Here is a 21,341-nt window from a genome sequence, read left to right as displayed (position 1 = left end):
AGATGATTTTCCCTCAAAAATAAATTATTTTACCTTTTAACATCTTAACGCATTATTTAATAATAAACATTAATAACAAACTCATAATTATCAATGAGAGTACAAGCATTCAGGAATATGTATAACCCCACACTGTGGATACCTGGAAATAATTTGGATCCGAAATGTATCACAGTTAGCCTTTTAAAATATAAGATATTCCCCTCAGCAGATTTAGCTTCTTAATTATGTGTGACCTAAGTTAATATTAGCATTAGTTTCCTTCCCATGAGCCTTCATATTTGAAGCAGAACAGAAGAGGTTGTGCAGAAATACACAATAGAAAGTCACCGAGATTTAAAATTATTCATCGGTAATTCACAAAGTGGTTAATACAAAATGTGCTTTGTATTCTTTAAATACTCTGGATTTTTTTTTTTTTTTTTACCAAAATCATCCTGATCTTTACCACCTAATGGTACTTGGTTATATTATGTTTTCTGGTGTAGGGAGGAGCTTGTACTAGGTATTAGGAGGCCTATATTCTCTGGTTCAAGATTTGTGCCTAAGTACTGAGTGTGTCTTTTCAGGGCTTCAGTTTGCTTGTTCATTAAATGAGTTACGTGAATTCTCCAATCTATTCCAGTTCTATGACTAGAAAATAGAAAATTCTCACACCCTTTAAGCCAGCTGGACACTAGGGACCTACCTTGTTAAATAAAAGGTGACAAACTGCTTAAGAGAAAATGATGTCTAGGATTGACATACTATTTAAATAAACGTTTTTCCCCAATCACCAAATATTTCCTTCATTAAATAATTGTCATAAGTGCTTTATTATGTATGTAAATATATATTTACTTGACCCCCCCAAAAAGAATTGTTTAGCAATGTATTTAATTGAAGTTCCACAGAAATTACAGAGAGCATACTCCTTAGGACTTGACTCTAAGGAAAGCTAATTTCTAATTTCTGTTCAAGGTTGTATACCATCTTACTCCACCCTCCTCTCTTTACTACTTGCCTACATTAAATCAGCAGTCTACTAAAACCCTGTTCACTGGGTATGCCTGCTTTTAAGCTTGGCCCACGCTGGGTGTAGCTCTTGAAGTAAGCTTTAAAAAATTATTTTAAAGTAAGCTGGGGCGGTTGCCACAGCAACCCACCCTAAGATGAAGAGAGCCTATAGATTAATCTACCCCTCAAGATTATTCAACTGTATAGTATTTGTTCTTCAGCCAGAATACTTTCAACACAAACATGATAATCGAATATAGAAGTTCAGAAAATATAAAAAGTAGGAAGATATAAATTCCAATAGCATTAAAAATGTTATCTTTTTATAGTTACAATAGAGATGACATACATAACTTCCCCTGAAATGGATTAACTGTAAAAGAGACTTGCAAAGGTAGGCCCTGCAAGGTAATATGTGAGCTTTAAGCAAAATGGCATGGTATTGCTTTTAATATAAAGCATATAATGGTTGCCATCACACTTTATCACTTTTGTGTGTCTACATTATAGATACCTAATGACAAGGAGTTTGGCAGTTTTACCTTTATGAATTAGCTTGGTGGTAAATGATATAACAAATGTTAAGCACTCACCACATACACATACAGTCATTTGCCTTCCATTCTTTACTTCATCTTTTCATAGAAGTTACTTCACAGTTTTCAACTCTTCTTTGGCACCTTAAAATGTGTAAGTACAACAAGGTAACAGTTAAAAACATTTTTTTTAAAGAAAGCTGATATTAAAGTACATTCAAGTAAATTTATTTCTAAAACTTCTAATCTGAAGTAACACCAGTATTAATTCTGATTTTAAAACAAATGAATGTATGTTAAAAACAAAATAATTAAAATGATCATTAACTGTGAAAATACTTATAGCCTTTAATATAAATAGTGCCAAATATCTAAATTTCAAAAATTCTTTAGGTACAGCTTTAGCCTATGCACAGTATACACCATATGGACTACTTGTGATTGAGAATCTGCAATATGCAAAGGATTTGTTATTCCAAGCCAAGGTTTAATCATATCCTTTATCTCATATCTAAAGAGCCTATATTTATCTTTATTTTTTGTACCTTTAATTTTGTATCTGATTAAGAATTACAAAGGCGAAAGTCAAATCTACCATATCCCAAGCTAAGAAAATTTGTCAAGTAGGGATAACGAAGCTTCAACTGAAGTTGCTGAAAGGGCTTATTGTGTATGGCGCCCAAAGGGCAGTTTTAAATACTTCAGGATTAGTGGTGTGGATTCAGTACCCTTTATGAATTCTATTACCAATAATACCTTACGCTAGCCAGCAGCGTTGAACTATACTGAGCACAGACAAATGCTCCTGTGTTCTAATCTCCGTTTGAAACCAGCTTTCTATGACTTCAAACATACAAATGAACTTTTCCCTGGCTTCAGAATGAGTCTATTCCTCCCAACCTTGAGACTTATCAGACCAGGGTGGTCAATATCCATTTACCCATTTGTTTTAGCAAGAAGACTTTTCATAGTGAAGACTCATTAAGATTTATAAAGCCTCTATATTTGGGTTGACATTCCTAAGATTTATTTTTATTTTTAAATTGCTTCAGGCAAGGAGAAATGAGTTTTGGCCACTTTTATTTTAGGGGTGTTAGCTGAGCTTAGTCTTTGAGGCTCAGGCCTACAGTGAGTTAGTCTAAACTTAGTGGCGGGTAGTATCTGGTGACCTAGTCAATACCCTTTCTCCCAGCTCTGCTTGGTATTACAGTCTGTTAAGTGGGAATCATAATACACATCTCCCAGGGCCTTTTTCCCTTACAGAAATGCAGTCTTCATGGAATAATGTCTCAAAGATATGCTAAGGCTTTTAACAATGCCACTACAAATTATGATACATTTCTTCCTTTTCCTGGATCAGTATGCCCAAATAAGGCTAGATCAGTAATTTCCTTGCAAATGTGTGGCTGATTAAAAAGTATCCATATGCATGGCTAAATTTAATGGACTTTACCTTCACTTAGAAAATCGTTAAATGTTCATCGGAACATTGATTCTATCCCATTTCTCGAAATATCACAGAAACCTTCAAGTCAAAGAATGGATTGTTACACTTCCCCTTTTAACTGTTTGGTGTTTTTTTTTTTTTTCCCCCTAGATACCTCTCTACGTGTGTGCCCTTTAATTTTTAAAGATCTTTACCCGGGATCGGGGTGGGGGTGGGGGTTAAAAATCTCCGTCCTGCGTTTCGGTGCCCACTTCTTTGTCTGGGAAGCCAAGGGCTGGAATTCAGTTCGGACGGCCCCTTAAGAGACCCAGACAGGGGACGCCTGTGGTTTCAGCAGCTTACTCTGCTGAGTTATTGATTGCAGGCAGCAACAATCCCTCCCGGTGATTTGTGTGGAAAGTGAATCCGCGCTGGCTGGGCGTTCACAGAGGCGCAACAGCCGCAACGCCATCCAATTATTGCCGGTCGTCCCCTCCAACACCGCTCTCCACCTATATACTCCTTTCTCTGCCCATCGCCACTTCCCCCCACCCACTTTTCTCAGAGCGGACGGACCTACCTACTCCTTCTCAGCCCGTCTTCGCTTCCCCCCACCCACTTTCCTCAGAGCGGACGGAGCCGAGGGGGCGGGGGCTCCCTCCCGGGAGCGTTTCTAGAGCTCGGAGGCAGCTAGTAGGGGGTGAGTGCGCCACGTGCGTGCGCCACGGGCGAGGAGGAGGCGGGCTCGGGGGCCCTCCAGGGGCCTGTGGGCCTGGGTGCGCGGAAGGGGGCGGGCTGCCTTGGCGGGGAGTGTGCCGGGTTGCGTCTTGAGGGGGATGTCACGGCTCGGGGGAAAGCGGCTGGTGGTTTGGCGAAGAGGCCGCGTGGTGGGCTGTGGAGAATGGGAGGAGGGCGCAGCGGTGGTGGGTGGGCCCTGGAGAAGCTTGGTGGCGGTGTCGGGGAGTTGCCCTGCTCGTCTGGTTTGGGGCTCTCAGGGATATTTCCCCTAGGCTGGCGGGCGACGACCCCAGAGGGCTGGGGAGGGGGGGCAGTTCCGAGCGAGGCGCCCAGTGAACCCACCTACGCACGGTGCACAAAGCGCTGGCACGCGGTCGGCGTCCGGCGGCCCTTGGAGCCGCCGGGGCTCTGAGCGCTTTGCGCGCCTGGGGGAGAAGGAGTGGCGGGCGCAGGTCCGGCCGCCGCCCCTGTCCCGCCGCCAGTCAGCCCTGTTTTTCACCTGACAGACCAATAGGAAAGGACGCGGTCCCGGAGCTGGATTTTACAGCCCAATCTCTCAGGGTCTACACGATTATTAAAAAAAAAAAAAAAAAAGAACTAACAGCCAACTGCTGCGTCTGCTAGTTAAGCTGCCTCGGTGGATAGGTGCGCGTCTTGGCTCGGGAAAGGCCCCAAGTTACACGACAAATGGGAGACTGGGGGAGAAAAGACCCCCCTCCCCAAAACTTCCTTTCCCTCCCCTTTATTTGCTGGCACGTGAGAACAATACTGGGGTCTCTCGCAAAAAATGCCATCACGAAATGCAAATGCCTGGGCTGTTCTTTGATTGAACTGTGGAGCTGTACCAAACGCTCCAAGAGTGGTGAAAAGATCAATGCTCCAAAGACATTGTAAAGTACTCGGCTGAATAAATCAAAGGTGTAAAATGTTTATATTGTTGTGCTCTTGAAGCTATAAGCTGCCGCCAGTATGGGAGCCGCTAGCCGCCTGTGGCTCATGAAGTTTAAGCTTATTAGAATTACATAAAATTCAAAATTCAGGTTCCCAGTTATACTGGCCACATTTCAAGTGCTCAATAGCCACAGGCGGCTAGTGGCTACCTTATTTGACTGCGAGATGTTGAACATTGCCATCATTGCGTAAAGTTCTATTGGAATGTGCTGCTCTAGAGTTTTAAATGAATGCTGGTTTAAAAAAAAAAAAAGAAGAAGAAGAAGAAAGAAAGAGAAAGAAAGAAAGAATCTGTTTTATGATACCAGCCAATTTTTAGGACACTCTTGGCATTTGCATTTCCTGGCACTAGTGTGGAAAGTTTTAAAGTCAGAATTTCCGCATCTTCTTGCTGATAGAGGTCTTGGGGAACATTTAACACAAGCACCTAATTTTTTACAGGGTAGACAAATGGGGCCAAGAGAAATTAACAGATGTACCCCTAAATCACGCCATGAATTTAGAAAGAAGTGAAGGTCACCAGGCAGGGTCTATCTACTATACTTTGTGCCAGACCAGGGCACCTTACCTGAGACTGACTAGGCAAATTCGCCCTATAGAAAGGTGATCTGACAGATTTGACAGGAGCACCCTTTTACAAGAGAAAATACTTCTAAGCATTCTTCTAGGTAGAAATTCTAGTAAAGAATAAGGTGTGTAGGAACACTGTCTCCTAAACTAAAAATGTATTACTGGTAGTTTCATAGATTGAAATCATGTCTTCTTCAAAAGACTGGTTGGGATAACATTGTTCTTATTTATACTTAAAAAAATCTGAGGAAATGGAATTATCCTTTTAAAGTAAGAGCTAATAAACACTCTTAAGGTCAGGGAGGAAAAGTATTGTGTAAGGTGGAAATTGTTAGTAAAGCATAGACTTTCCCAAATTCGATGAAGATACTATCAGGTACATGTTATGGAACCTCCCTTTGCCTAAGTTTCCTCATCTGTAAAGTGTGGAACATAAAGTGCTACTCTTAAAACTTTGTTATGGGGATTAAATGAGCCACCCAACAAAGTACAGGCCTGGGAAATTGGTAAACTGTAGTAAAAGACATTCTTATTCTTCTGCTTCTACACCATTACATACTACACTACATACATTTCTACTTCTACACCGTTAATTTCCATACATTTCTACTTCTACATTATTAAGTTCCATATTCATCCATATAAGGGCTGACACTGTAGAAAAAGTTGGAGAAGTAGATTGTCAAGAGAGGTGGGAATTGGTTTAGGATGAGAACTGTTTTATTTTTAAGAGAGGTGATCTTTTCAAACCTAAAATTCCCTGACTGAATGGATGTAGGTTGTCTTATTTCCCTTTCACAGACATGGCATCTCTAGTATACTTCCAGACTTTTATTGTCTTAATTTATTATTTTTTTTTTGTCTTGAGGGGTGCTTCTTTATACTTGTTAGCTGCTTGGTTGTTGAAAAGGCACTGGAAACTCCCAAGTCCATCCTCTTTCACCCTGGTTGACCTTTGGAATGCTGTTGTCAGCCAAGAAGACATTGATATCTTCAGTCTCCTGCTAGCTTGAATTCTTTAGGGCAGAGCCTGCTCAGATTATCTCCTTATGTCATTCCAAATGTCTGATGGCCATCTATGGCAATGGGGCTGGGCCAAGGCCTGCCAGGAACGGGGAGCCCATGGAATGCCTAATGGAGCATTCTGTTCAAGAGGGACCCAGACGTTGTTCTCTGTTGGATGCATGATCAACATTACAACTATGTCTAGGGGACTGTTTGCTGCTTCTTGGAAAACAGAAGCCATAGACATTTTGTGTTTTTGGTTTTAATAAAGTCCCACTTGGGACATATGTGATTTCTATTGATTTTAATTTGTGTAAGTATGTATTACAGGGAAAAATGGATTCAGAAAGTATTTACAAACAATTTATATCTGGTATACCTGCTATCTGTCCTCATTAAGAATACCAAAATAAGACAAATCTAGAAAGGAGAAAATAAAGCCACCACACTGCAAAATGTACCTTGTTTTCTTTATCTCTCTAGGTAATTTTCCAAATGATGGTGTTTTACATAGTTGAGAACTTACGAAATTACTTCTAAATATTTTGTATATAACCTAGAATTATAAACCAAGGAAAATAATACAAATTTTATTTTTTCAGGAAGGCAAGATCATGCATAGATTTATGTTTCCCATACTTACTAAATTTGAAAACAAGGAGATACGTAATTATATCCATAGGCTAATTTACAGGAAAAGAGAGAATTGATTTTCATTGTTTGGGATGAAGTCTCTCTAAATTGTTTTGCAATATGGTGAGAATTAAAAGTAAAATACAGTAAAACTTTTAAATTTGTCAGGCATTAAAACCGGTTTGATTTATCAGTATATACTACTTCACTTAGTCAAAGACTCAAACCAAGGAAGTCTGATTTTCTATAGATGATTTCCTTTTTTTACTAAATTTGTAGTTTGATATTTATATGTGAATAATATTCATATTTATAATACAAGGATATTTGTAGTATATGTGAAAAAATAATACTATCTTATTAGAATGAGAGTTGAAATAAATTTAAAGTGTGTAATATTTAATGGCCACTTACTGTTAGTCTTGTACTAATTGCTTTAATTAATTATATTATCTGCTTTATAAACTTTTTTTTCTTTTTATCCAAACAACAACCATTCAGACAGGAACTACAATTCTCTTCATTTTACAGATTTTAAAAACTAAAACTTAGAGAGGTGACATTACCTACTTGGGGTCTAATAGCCCCTAGTGCCAGACAAAGGACATGAATCTGGGTTAGTTTGTTTCTAGTGATGCTCTTAGCTGTGATGCTGTATTATGTCCTTAGACTCATAAGTTTTGCTCAATTATAGGGATCATGAGATCAGGAGGTGATGTAATCAATATTTTTTTACCCCCACCAGAAAATATTTTAGAAATTCATGTCTAAACATGTGTCATCCTCTTCCGGTAGACAGCTTAGGAAGTTACGCGCTTATTTCAGTAATAATGTCTTCGCACAGGTCTCTATAGAAATCTCCTTAGGCATTTGCTATTCAGTCTTAACTGTTTGTTGGCAAATCATTATCATTAAGGATGAATTTGTTGGTGAAACTAAATCCAGACCAAATGTAGTGAACAAGGTGCTTGATGGAAACTATGATGTGATTATAAAGCAGCAGATTATTTGATATCTGGCTCATAAATTGACACTAATTGCAGATACAGAAGGGGGATTTCAAGGGTATTCCTCCTGTGAAAGTGTAGCCTTTAAGTAGACATTTTGGCAATAACATCATAAAAGTTTTAAAAAGTTAGTTTCATCGATTAGAAGTTACATATCATATGTGAACATCATGGGAAATACCTTTGCAAGGAATGTACAAGGGACAGGGAAGGATAAATCAGAGTTGCTGAATTAGAATCCAGGCTCAGACTTAATAACCATTTGACCTTAATTTTCAAAATGCCCTTGTTATGAAATAGAAAACGTTTCAGGACCTCTATAGGATGACAGTTTTCCTGAGAGGAAGACGTAAGATTGTACTTCTATAGTCACCTGGTGCCTGGCATGTCGAAAATGCTCAGTAGGGGCGCCTGGGTGGCTCAGTGGGTTAAAGCCTCTGCCTTCGGCTCAGGTCATGATCCCAGGGTTCTGGGATCCAGCCCCCGATCAGGCTCTCTGTTCGGCGGGGAGCCTTCTTCCTCCTCTCTCTCTCTCTGCCTGCCTCTCCACCTACTTGTGATCTCTGTCAAATAAATCAATAAAATCTTAAAAAAAAAAAAAGAGAATGCTCAGTAAATGTCCACTAACATACTATTTCATTTTTAAGGACTACCGCATGCTCCTGGAAAATACCTCAATGTCTCATTATCTAACAATATCTTCGAAGTTGTTTCCTTTTCTATCAGCTTTCATGCTTCAAAGCAGTTTTTATTTTATATATAGCTTTTTATATTTGAAATAAATATAAAATATTTAGGATAATATGTTGATTAAACCAATGTATATTATACCAAGAATCTTACATTCTGGGGTTGTCAATTTATATTATCCTTGTCAGTGTTCCATATTCTTTTCAGAAAAACATTTTTTTTGTGTTCATATTTTATTTTGTCAGACTTACAAAAGTAATTATATATCCATTTGCTCAGAATAAGGCTCCAAGATATTATTTTTTGGTTCTACCAGACATCTTCTAAATTGCTTATTGATTGCATAATTTTACACTTAAATTTAAGGAACTGTCACATAAATATACAGAATTAGCAGGTTTTATTAAATCTGAGTTTTTAAGTCTTTTAAAATCAATATTATCTGTGTGGTATCGGCAAAATTGTAAGGTTGCTAAAGCTTGTCTTTGTATCACCAGCCTCCCTAGACTCACCTTCAGCTTGTCCTTCTTTGACTCTGGCATGCTCCACTCACCCAGCAGCAATTTTTAAAATCAATAATAGCTCTTTATTGAGTGTCTCTGTCTCCTCACAGCCTTTCACTGATGTGACCCACAAGGTCCTTTCATTCCTCAGCACTCATTTTATGTTCCAGAATTCTCGTGGACTGTGTTCTATCAGAGGAGCCCACCACTCCAACAGTTTACTTCATGATGCAGTATCAATGTGTTACTCCTTTAAATGAACTTCTTTTCAGAAGTTTTCTGAAAGGAGTTCATCCTCCAAAGGAGTATCTATGATTACACAACTTCCATAAATTCCCTGGTCTGTTGGTGGGGAGATGCTTCAGGGAGGAGATTTTCATCATGTCTCCGGTCCCTCTTGCTTGGCCGATGTGTAAGTTAGCCCTAGGTGCTAGCCAGTAAGTAGAAAGCCTGGCTCTTACTTGAAGAAAGTTTACTATTTTTGAAGAGGTTGTGATTGGAAGATGAGCTCTCTATCAGCCAAGTATCGTGATGCTCCTTGAAAATTTATCTACCTATCTTTTTAAAAATATATAATAACACTTTGGTACCTGTTGTTCTGGTCTCTTTTTCTATTCCCGTCTTGCATAGGAGGTACACAGTTGCTGCATGTCCCTTGTGCCATTGCTACCATGTTGTCACTTGGTCTCACCCTGTGTGAACTCCCTTCTGCCTCCAAAAGCCATCAGAGGTGTAATTAGTGATTATTTCTTCAGAAATGTCTTGAAAGGGATGTAAGATTCCTGTGACAAGCATGGGTATTGCTTCCTGGATGAAGGTTAGAATTTGGAAAGGTTGGGGAGAGGTTTGAGGTTGGAGGGAACACTACATTCTGCCCTTTATGACCTCTGTGAAATCACAGACAAAGCGTCTTCCTGTGTGCAAAGATAGGGCCCATGAATCAAATATTTCCCAACTTTGTATGACATTAAACCTGTAAATATGGAGCCTCCATATCAAATACAGTATACTTTATAATATATTCTGAAGAAATTCAGAGATGAGGAAATATGATTCTAAGTAAAAGATCTTGAACACTGCTTAAAGACGGGTAAGTAGGAAACATTCTACAATTTTCTTATGCCTTTCGGTCCCTTTAGCAATAGTGATATAGCTATCAATAGATTGAATCCTGTCTTTTCCATTTCCTTCCCCTTTTCCTTCTTTCTTCCTTCATCTTTTCTGCTTCATCTTCTCATCTTCAGTTGTAAATTTTTTATTTTCAGTTGTAAAGCCAGTACAACCATAAACACACACACACACACACCACTGGTTATTAACAATTAGATTTCTTCTTTCATGCTTTGTAAAGTTACATTTTCTCTTTCAGAACCATAAGATAGTAATAATTTTCTATTTATTTGAATCCCTTCAAAATAAAATACTGCTAACAAGGGAAGTTCTTTCTTTCTTTTTTTTTTTTTTAAGATTTTATTTATTTATTTGACAGAGAGATCACAAGTAAGCAGAGAGGCAGGCAGTGGGGGGGAAGCAGGCTCCCTGCTGAGCAGAGAGCCCAATGAGGGGCTCCATCCCAGGACCCTGAGATCATGACCTGAGCCGAAGGCAGAGGCTTTAACCCACGGAGCTACCCAGGCACCCCAAGGGAAGTTATTTCTAAATAATTGATATATGCTATAGATAATATGGTCATAGAAGAGTTTCTATGATTTTTTTTTGTTATTAATCACTATAATCACTCTGATTACAATGATGATTAACTCACAGCGAGTAACGCATGTGCTTGCAATGTTTATCTGCTTTCAAAGGATTTATGTTCATCTATCTAGTCTGTTTCACATATTCTCACCTCATCCTTTTGTAGCTGTGAGACTCTCGTTTGGGTAGCCTATGGCCAGAAAACAACTCATGCACAGGAGAATAAAGCCTGTGGTTTCTCCTACATTATTGCTGGACCATAGCCTTCTAAACTCCCTGGGTCAGTGATGATCGAGTATTCTAAAACTTGAGTGTGTGTGTGTGTGTGTGTGTGTGTGTGTATACATGCATATGTATATATACATACTTCTCGTAAACAGCACTCTGTTATTTTTTAATGAATTTTCTCAAGAGCCAATTCAAGCCATTGTTCATATTTAAAGCTCTTTTATTTAGTGCCTGAAACTCAAGTAGAACTTGAGAATGATTTTTGGTTTATCTCTAATGTTGGGTGAACCTTACCCTTTGCCAATCTACATAGAAATAATTAAACAGACTATTTAAGTGCAATTATATCTGACAATAAATAAAAATGCACGCAGAACTTCTGTAGCTATATCCATAGGCTTCCTTTGGTCTCCTAGGACCTGAGATCGCTGGGTGCTGGTTTTCTTGCTATTGCAGAGCAAGAGAACCAACCTTCTTGAAGGAGTCCCTCAACTTTAGTGAGGACTGGAATCTAGCACAGAATCTAGCACTGAAAACAGTTTTTATCAGAGGGCCTCAGAGTCACTCAGATTCTTAGGCCCCATCTCAGCTCCCCTGAACAACAGCCTCAGAAATCTCATTAAAAACTAGCTTCTTGGGTGTTTCTTATGTATCTTTTGCTTTCAAGCCATTGCCTTAGGGTAAGGGTGATCATAAGATCTGTGAAGACTTCTAATTCCTTAACCTTACATTTGCTACATTATTCGTTCCCACGCTCTCAACTAATCCTTAGTTTCATGGAACTTCTAAATCAGTGAACTCCTTTCAAAATAGTAACAATGAGAGGTCAGAATGATATGAATCTTTCCATTGCTTGTCTTGGCTCATACTGTAAACAATCAAAAAGGACATGCCACATATATTCTGCCCATTGTGATTAGAAGACAGATTAAGCAATACAGGGACTCAGTTCTTCATCCTTATGGATCTGAGGGTCAGTCCTTATTTTTTCTTGGGTGAACTCTGCTCCTGGATCCCCGTATCTCAGCAAAACCTGTAAAATGGGTTTCAGATCCCATGGCATCTACCATCAGTGACAATGGAGAGGAGCACACATTCATGCTTCTGTGGCTGCCAGCGGCTTATGAACCTAGATTCCTGGCAACCAAGACCAGTCCCATGCATAATACTTGAGAAATGTGGCTTTTCCCTAAAAAGACTTTCAATTAATACAAATATTCCTTATGACCTTGATAATTACCTCTGCGTTGCTGATCAATCATATAAGGCCTTCACAACATTGTCATCCCAGGCGACAAGGGGACCCATATTCCCAGCCTTTTAACCTCTCTGTGTAGCCAGCTGCTACTATTAACCTCTCTTGGATCCAGATATTTTTAACACTTCAGATTAGGGGGTTCTTTGATGAGCCTGTTGCTTGTTCCAACATCTTTCTGAAATGAGCAAACATGTTCTCAAGCTGGCTTACAGCAGCAAGTGTGGAGAATATTTTTTTTTGAAAAATATTAATAAAAACATTAAATGACTAGTAGGTTTTTTGGATGCGGCAACTCCACCTTATAAAGTTAGTGAAAAGTTCCAAGCTATGTGTGACAAAGTAACTTTGAAGATAAGACCTTTTATGTTTTGGGGCGCCTGGGTGGCTCAGTGGGTTAAGCCGCTGCCTTCGGCTCAGGTCATGATCTCGGGGTCCTGGGATCGAGTCCCGCATCAGACTCTCTGCTCAGCAGGGAGCCTGCTTCCTCCTCTCTCTCTCTCTGCCTGCCTCTCTGCCTACTTGTGATCTCTGTCAAATAAATAAATAAAATCTTTAAAAAAAAAAAAAAAAAAAAGACCTTTTATGTTTTGTTACCAGGGTACCCAAGTAGGAAAAATATGGCTGGCTGGTCAGTAGTGTATTGTAAAGTGATTTTGTTTTCCACACTCATCTCATAGGCTAAAAACTGGTGTTAGTTTAATTATTTGGAATGCTGCCAATATGGTGGGCTTCTTATAGCAGTAGGGAGGGGGCAGGGCAGGCCATTGGAGACCGGAACCCACCAACATTATCTAGAATCCTTTTGGGACCTCACATGAAGGAACAGAAACACCTTCTACTGGATAAACACTTTCCAGAACGGCCTTTCCTCTGATTTATGCATAGCCCAGCAAAGAGTCACATCCCTTCAGTATCCTCCCAGAGATTACACGACTTGGTTTCCAGTCATAAAATTACTGAGCAGTGAAAGAGAGATTATGACCCATAGTTGCCTACTTCTACTCTGCTGCTCTTCTGACAGTACTCTTCAGCTCTAATGAGAAAACATTAAAAACCCTTCAAAGGCAGATGAGAAATAAGTCATTCAGTTTCACTAACACCCATATGAGATGCAGGGAGATGACTGAATTTTTTGCACATTTTGTCTTGACACCCCTGTCTTTCACAATTACTAGAAATGGATATTATTTACTGATTATTTTGCTTACAATCGATTTGCATACTGTTATTGCATATTGTTAAGTGGTTTGCCGATTAATAATGTTGATTTTGACTAAATGTAATAGAATAAGCAAATATGTTTGTAAATTTAGATATTTTGTATAATTTAGTTGCTAAATGGTATCATAGAGTTGTTGGAGATTATTCTACCGGAATTCCTTGCAGGGAAATCCTGTCTCCAATTTCCTCCCATATTCTATATTAGTGTTTAAAGGTGTCCCTCCTTAAAAAATTCATTTGCTTGTTTGGGTTTTAAAGCAAACTTCTCACAGGCAAATATAGCTCTAAAGCTCAGTGTTAAAATAAATCCTTTTAAATTCAGAACATGGTAGTTACCTTCTAAATGATTTCTTTTCTAGAGGGTCAGAGAAGAATAAAGTATTTAGTTTGAATATATTTTCATGACCTTGATTGAATCAATATGATATGCAGCATTAACAACAAATGATATTATAGCAATATAAAATATTAATATAATTAATAATTATTTTAATAAATACCAGATACTTAAATTAATACAGGATTGTTGAGTCATAGAATTTCTGAGCTGTTAGGAAACACTTGCTGGTGAGGTCTCTGGGGTCCCCGGGGGTTTTGTAATTAACACACACACACATAGACACTTGTTAGTTGTTGAGTTGGTTATGTGAACTATTTAGTATATTCTGTATTTAGGTAATGTATGTATGCTTATGCTTTGGTATATTTTGTATTTTTAATTGTTTTCTAATATTTCAAAAAAATTTGCAACCTGAATTTGTCATTTATCTTCTAAACATCTATATTGCCATTGATTAATTTTTCTTTCTGCTGTTTCATAAGCACCATAAATGTTTTCAGTTTGGAAATCAGGTTAAATAGTAAAGAGAATCTAAAAAAGAGTTTGTACCATAGATATTTTAATATGTTTGTGTTCTTTTTTTTTAAAGCTACATTTTAATATGCTTTGATAAAACTGTATTTCTTTAAGAAGGTATTAACTGCAAACAATTCCCCAGTGCAATGTCTCGCATTAATTTTCCATGTGCTCTCTTTTACTTACAGTTTCATTGTCCACATGTTTAAAGTCTAACAGAAAAAAAAAAATCACTGGATGTGAAGTTGGGAGACAGAGCCAAGTCTACATCTATATCGTCATGCTGGTGACCTTGGGTAAATTTTATTTTTGTGCTTCCATTTCATTTTTTTAAAAAATGAGTAGTTGAAAGCATCAAAGACTCTTTCCCACAATTCAAACACTCCATGAGCTCAAAAGAAGATTTGATTGAAAGAAATGTGTGGGCATCATTACCTGGCTGCCCAGTATTTTCATGGTCACATACTTGTTACATACATCTGAAGTTTCTTTAAGGAAATTAACTCTTTGTAAGTATGAGCTACGGGTATCAAGACAAGTGGGGTAAGTGGAAAAGAAAGGAGAAATAAGTTAATGACAAAGGAGGGATTGTGGGTGGCAGAAATGATTCCCTTTTCACTTCTTTATATCTATAGTCTAATTATTCCTACTTGAAGACCTTACTGGCACCAGGTATTATTTCAACAGGGATGAGTAATATGTAATTTTTATCTTTACTGGGTTACATTTGGCCCATAGACAGTTGACAGCTGTCAGTCAGGTGGCTGGTCAATGAGGAGATACATTTAAAGCTGCCAAAGTATTTTTGTGTCTTTAAATACTTACAAGTAAACCATTTTAGCTGGAAGCTTCATTGTCCTGAAATTAAATAGATTGGTATTCACAATATAATTTGTTGAAATTAGTTGCTGGGAGAATCAGAATTTTCTCTATGTGTCTATGGGTAAACAAAATGTTTTTCAAATGTTTTTCTGAAACAGGAGAATAATTAATTTTTCTCCACTATAAATAAGCCATTCTTAAGCTATGAAGATACATTGCAAATAAGGCTTAAAATTTAAAAGTATGTTTTTAAATTAAACTTTTAGGACACATATGAGTCATTGCAACATCATCATAATTTCTGACTAAGACTTATTAAAAGAAATCATTTCCATACATTGAGGGAGTTGGCATAGGTATTTTTGTGAAACAAAGTTGAAGGTTTATAGGAAAGTACAAAATGTAGCTGCAAGTTGTACTAGGAATTAAAGCTTCTCTCCATAATTACAAGAAAAAAACATGAAATTTTGGATTAAGCCCACAATTCAGGCCATGGTTAAGATGACAAATTTTGGTTATTTATTTATTTGGGCTATACCTAACATTATCTCTAATAGGTTCAGTCACACGTAAATAATTCACAAGAGTGATGAAAAATAGTTTGGAAGAAGCTTTTGTGTGGCTCATATTGAGTGTTAATGACAAACTGTATAATAATTATAGCCGATAGTAATGCACATAAAGAATTCACAAATGTAATTTTAAAAGTTGACTTAAGAGTGTGTGTTCAGGTTTGTAGTACTTATTTCTAAAAAATGAGTGCTCTGATTCTTTAGGAATATAGTACTTAACAGACTAGATAAATAACAAAATTATCAAGTGCATGTAGTACATAATTATTCTTTAAGAGACTAATGAAGCTATCTAAAAAATGCAATATTGGATCATGGTTACTTAGGTACCAGAAGCAATATATGAAGATGACAGAATATCACATAAAAATAGCAGTTTGAAACCATAATATATCATTTAAAAAAGTAGAATATACTTTAATTTTCTGAATGATATTCTATATGTAGTAATTTATAACGAAAATCAGATTTGGGTTTTAATTATGATTTTAAAAATATTAGATTTTTTTGTTGTCTAGATCATTTCTGGTAATTTTTTAAGCCACAAATAGTTCATAATTTTAAACAATAATTAAGTCAGAGTATGATACTTATAAATTTGTGGTTTATTCATATCATCATTGATTTAATAATTGTTTTAGATGTAGTAGTCATTAAAAAAGTCAGATCTTATTATTTTCCTACTATACAGCCATGTGTGAAGCATGTAGTTTGAAAATTATTTATGAGATTATCATGAAAAAACAATTACCTCATAATATTAGTAATTTATATTGGTAGGAGCCTTTCTCTTCTTAAGTACCAATTGTACCCCCCACAGCCCAGAAAATTGATTTTAGGGCTAATAATTTATAGCATTCTTGATCGGTGTATGCTGTGTGTCTTTTACATTCATTAGCCCATGTTGTTTGTGAATATGGAATTTGGTTGTTAAAATGGTTTCATATGTTTACTATGTATAGTCTTTAGCTTTGAACTCCTTACTTGCTTAAATAAATGTTTTCAATTTGTATAATACAACAATTTGTAGAGAAATGCTGTGAAGCATAGTTAAAAGAATGAGTCCTTGAAATAGAATCACTTTTTTAAAAATATATCCTGACATGTGGTCTTATTTTTCCATGTTTTGTATTAATTAAAATCCTACTCTGAAAAAAAAATTTTGCCTAAACTTTCGAATTCACAAAATAAAAATAGCAAATATATAAATGTACTAATTTTGGAAATCAGTGACGTAAAAACATGCTTTAGTACTGTCTTGGTTGTTTATTCCAAAGATTTTTCTCCAAAGAAACTCTTTGTAAGATAATGAGAAAATGTTGCTACTTTTAATTATTAAATATTCTGTGCAATACATGTTTTAAAAAATGTATTATAAATAAAACTAATTTTATATTCTTTCTAATCATATTCCTGTCACATGCACATATAAAAAATGCTAGCACATGAAATGTTTGAAAAGAGCATGTACCATTTCACATTTTTATTTGATTTATTAAAAAAACATTTTATTCAGAATAGATTATGACAGAATTAGATAAAAAGAAAGGAAATGATATTTGTGTGTTTATTTTAATAGTCTAATATCATATATGTAATTAATTCTTCATCTTTCAGATGTTAGAGTTACTAATGAAAGAGACCAACATTCAAATATAAAGTCTTTCCTATAAAACTCTTTTTTTTTAATGTAAAAAATTGTCAAATGGTAACAGCTCTACTTTCTACACCAGGCAAACCTACTGTTGAGTTAGTTGGCTCTGATTCCAATGGTCTCATCAGCTTTCTGAATGTAGGTTCCTCAGCAGTGCCTCTTCCAAGATAGCAAAATCAACTTTTAAAGATTAAAAAATATATTTTGGCAATTGAAACTCACCAGTGCCTTTCTGCTTCTCCAGGAAGTTGTACCCTTCAGCACCTGCTGAGGGCTTTGTTGTCCAAACCCTGACAGGTAAAAAAATTCCTGTAGAATAAAGCCAGACCAGCTGGCTTTGAAGAGAAACCCCCCAGTTTGGGCTGCGTTTGTCTCTTCTCCTTTTCTATGAAGACCCAGGCTTTCCCCCCTTGATCGTCAAGCCGTAAGATGCGTGATCCCTGTGCACAAGTGTCTGGCAGGCCGAGGTGCACCTGTTCCTGTCACTCTGGGGTAAATTTAGCTGTAAAGGTATCACTGACAACCAGACCTTTGTCAGTGCTGGCAAAAGAACACAGAATTGCTTCCCTCCCCTCCCCCTGCCAAGCCCCTATGCTGCTAGTTCAAATGGAAAATATCAAATTGGAAGCCTATCCAAAAATCATTCCTAAAAAATGAGATTGCTTTCATATGGTAAAAAAGTAAGTTTCCTCATTTCACGCAGACTTTAAAATTACATTTCCAAGAATAATCTTGGAACAAGACAAGTTTTTGTTCAATTAATTGTGGCTGGAAACTTTTTAATGGAAACATAGCACACACTTACTTCATTTCAGATTATTAAATTGTGTTAAGCGTTAAAGTTAGTTGCCATTCTTTGCTGTAGCTCATTTGTTCTTTTCGATCCAGAGAAATATTAGAAGGTTAAAACTTATCACATAGGAGGGATTAATCATGCAACCAAAATTAGACAGCCTGTAGTTCTGAGAGACTGTCAAAATTGTGTGCTCGTAGCCCTTAAACTATTGAGAATCTAGGACCCCACTACTACGTCTAAGATGACAGTTAATGTCTGTGGAAACCCTGGATGTTTAGGAGCTGGTGAAGCTAGAATTCTCTTACTCTTTAAGGTAAGGACATTTATCATGTGTGTGAATTTTTTTAGATTAATTTCTTTATTGACAGTTTGAGAACAACTCCTTCTGAAGGGAAATAGAGAGGCAGGCAGTGTTCATTGATATGTCTGACATAAATAGAGTTGTTAAGATACATAAAGTAGCCCAAGGAGTAAAGTATTTAACCAAAGCATTCTGAGCTTCTGCTTTGATAATTATGATCTCCTACGTGGTATTAGAAAGAGTTGTGCAAAGTACCTGTTCTACCATATTATTGCTGTTTACAAGGTTTGAGTATGATGAGAAAAAGAAATCTGGGTCAAAATAAAAAATCCTTTGTAAAATAAACAAAGTTCCTATTTACTTACTATGTATAAACAGCCACTCACCAAGCCTCATTTCTCCGCAGGGCACCACTTTCAGATAAAAACATAGACCTGAATGGCATCATCCAGTATCCAAGGAAACCATGTAAGTACCTCTCTCACTGTGTACTTCTCTTATTCAGAGTTTAAAAGCTAGCTGAGTACCAAATAAGTGAGTGTTTTTATTTAATAATTATACGGGAGGTACTTTTTAGGAGCTTGCTAAAAAGAAGCAGGTTCTTGATTGTTACGTGCGTCATAACAAAACCCTTATGTTTTCATCATATTTCATAAAATTATGTGTTTAGTCCCAACCTCTCCATCAATTCTCATTCTTCGGTACAAAACAGCTACTCAAAGTCATAATGAATTGAGAGTTTCAAACTTTTCCAAGACCCATTAGTGTCTGAGAAACAATGTTTCAGAGGCCTTATGCCAAGAGTAGTGACCTAATTGTAATAAAAACTTTTTCAACTTTGAAAATTAAGAAAAAATTGATTGGAAAATAATACTTTGTTGGTAAACATTTATAGCAGTTTATGTGGTTTTAGACTTTCTTAGGGAGTAAGCAAGTGAGCAAAAAGTTGAAGTTATGGATGCAAGGAATCTTGAAAGCAAGTGTAATTTTTAAGATGTGAAAGTCTGTTTGCAGAAAGGGTTGAAAAGTTGGCATATTGTGTTCTTTCTTTTTTCCTCCCAAACTCATTAGCTTGTAGCTGATTTCTATAGCTAATTTTAAGGTTCTAATTAATTTTTGTAACCATGGAATCTGTTGAATCTACTGTAGAAATTATTTGCAAACAATACTATTCTGGACAAAGATCCACTTTACAAATGTTTGGACTATTGTATTAAGAACTCCTTTACTTGGACTTTATTTTTTTTTTTCTCATTTTTTTTCTCATTTAAGGTCAAATTATTTTCGATACCAAATAATTATTTATTATTGTTTACTTTTTCATGAAAATACTTCAAACTCTATACTCATATAATTCTAGATAGCTTTTTTTCCTTTTTTACTATCTGGATCAACTATATGGTTTTTCTAGTCTTTTAAATATAGACATACTACTGTTCATCAAGATTTTCAGGAGTTGCACTTAAATGCATCCGGTTTAGCCCTGTTTAGAAGTTTTTCATATGCTTTTCATTTATTTGTTGCTTTGTTTTCTGTCTTTCCTTTGCAGCATGGTTCCTTGCTAAGCATAAACGGTAGAGATGATCTTACTCAGCTTCTTTGCTGAATTAGACAGACCCTTCCTATTCAGTATCTCACTGTAGGAGCATTTCACTTTCCCATACAAGAATGCAGTATTATTTATGCCTTTCTATGTTTCTGTCTTTTTACATATGTTACAAAATGCATCTTTCTAAATTGAGAGATGAAAAGTTATGTTAGACTAAGGAATCTGTTAGTACTTTGGAAGAGTGTAAGAGCCTCCTCTCCCGGTGGGAAGACCTAACTAGGAAGTGAGTTTTCTTATGCCAGTTAACAAACTTCACAAGTGTGGAGTTTGAGGCCTGAGGTACAGCTCTCTAAATAGGAATTCCTTCCCACAGAATAAATGTTGGGCCATTGCTGGGTAAGCTTGAAAGCAGCAGGGTTAGAACAGGTCTTTATAAAGAACAAAAGTGTGAATCAAATTATGGCTAATGCCATAATTCCCTATCTTGAGCAGATAGGATCTTCTGAATTCTGTTCTCCTTGTGGCAGAGGAAAAAGAAAATCTACACTGCAGTGTTTGTGACACAATTTTATTTTATTTTATTTTATTTTTTAAAGATTTTATTTATTTATTTGACAGAGAGAGAGAGAGGGAGAGCAAGCACAGGCAGACAGAGTGGCAGGCAGAGTCAGAGGGAGAAGCAGGCTCCCTGCGGAGCAAGGAGCCCGATATGGGACTCGATCCCAGGACGCTGGGATCATGACCTGAGCTGAAGGCAGCTGCTTAACCAACTGAGCCACCCAGGTGTCACTGTGACACAATTTTAAATATTTGCATGAGAATATAGATTTTCCAGAAATGCAATTTAAATTTTATAAGTTTAATTCTGTCTCTTATACTAAAGGAAAATGACATGACAGAAATCAATTGATATATGCACATATACATTCCTCAGTGCTGATTTCTCTAACAAAGACCATCATTACTTGATCAAACTTTATGAGACAGTAGACATTGTTCTATATCTGCCCCATCCAGTATGGTAACCAGTAGATACATGTGGCGGGTGAACATTTAAAATATGGCTAGTATGACAGAGAAACTGAATTTTGAATATAATTTAAATTTAATTGATTTAAATTTACATAGATCACATGTGACTAATTGGCAGTTATGCAGGTATTTTGCTTTTATCAGAAGTTATATGTAACAAATCATTGACCACTACATTAAAACTAATGTTGTACTGCAAAACAGTGGCTAACTAAACATAATAAAAAATAATAAAAAAGAAATTAAAGTACAAAGCAGTTTCTAATTATTTGATATTCTATCATACAGTAACAATTTTT

General features: G+C 36.6%; 1 protein-coding gene and 1 long non-coding RNA gene across 5 annotated transcripts in view; one reads left to right on the top strand and one right to left on the bottom strand.

Annotated features, from left to right (window-relative positions):
- MEF2C (myocyte enhancer factor 2C) overlaps nucleotides 1-17,769 on the bottom strand; it is a 177,959-nt gene extending 160,190 nt beyond the window's left edge. For 2 of the 4 annotated variants that reach the window (XM_013059763.2, XM_013059764.2), the window contains exons 1-2: nucleotides 17,587-17,769; nucleotides 1,590-1,676 (exon numbers count right to left, since the gene is read on the bottom strand). The gene's annotated coding sequence lies outside the window, so the exon portion shown is untranslated. Of the gene's footprint in view, nucleotides 1-1,589; nucleotides 1,677-3,538; nucleotides 3,625-4,038; nucleotides 4,055-17,586 lie in introns of those variants that run through there. The other 2 variants (XM_013059768.2, XM_013059767.2) reach the window with 2 other exon arrangements.
- A 537-nt stretch (nucleotides 17,770-18,306) lies between these two features.
- LOC123390428 overlaps nucleotides 18,307-21,341 on the top strand; it is a 133,878-nt gene continuing 130,843 nt past the window's right edge. Inside the window, exons 1-2 of the long non-coding RNA XR_006605019.1 lie at nucleotides 18,307-18,473; nucleotides 18,868-18,929. This is a non-coding gene — a long non-coding RNA (uncharacterized LOC123390428). The remainder of the gene's footprint in view (nucleotides 18,474-18,867; nucleotides 18,930-21,341) is intronic.

This window comes from Mustela putorius, unplaced genomic scaffold, assembly GCF_011764305.1.
Source record: "Mustela putorius furo isolate JIRA1106 unplaced genomic scaffold, ASM1176430v1.1 tig00537350_pilon_pilon_pilon, whole genome shotgun sequence".
Classification (NCBI taxonomy): domain Eukaryota; kingdom Metazoa; phylum Chordata; class Mammalia; order Carnivora; family Mustelidae; genus Mustela; species Mustela putorius.
The sequence above is the reverse complement of the archived record's forward strand: the minus strand, read 5'-3'. Positions and strand labels throughout refer to the sequence as shown.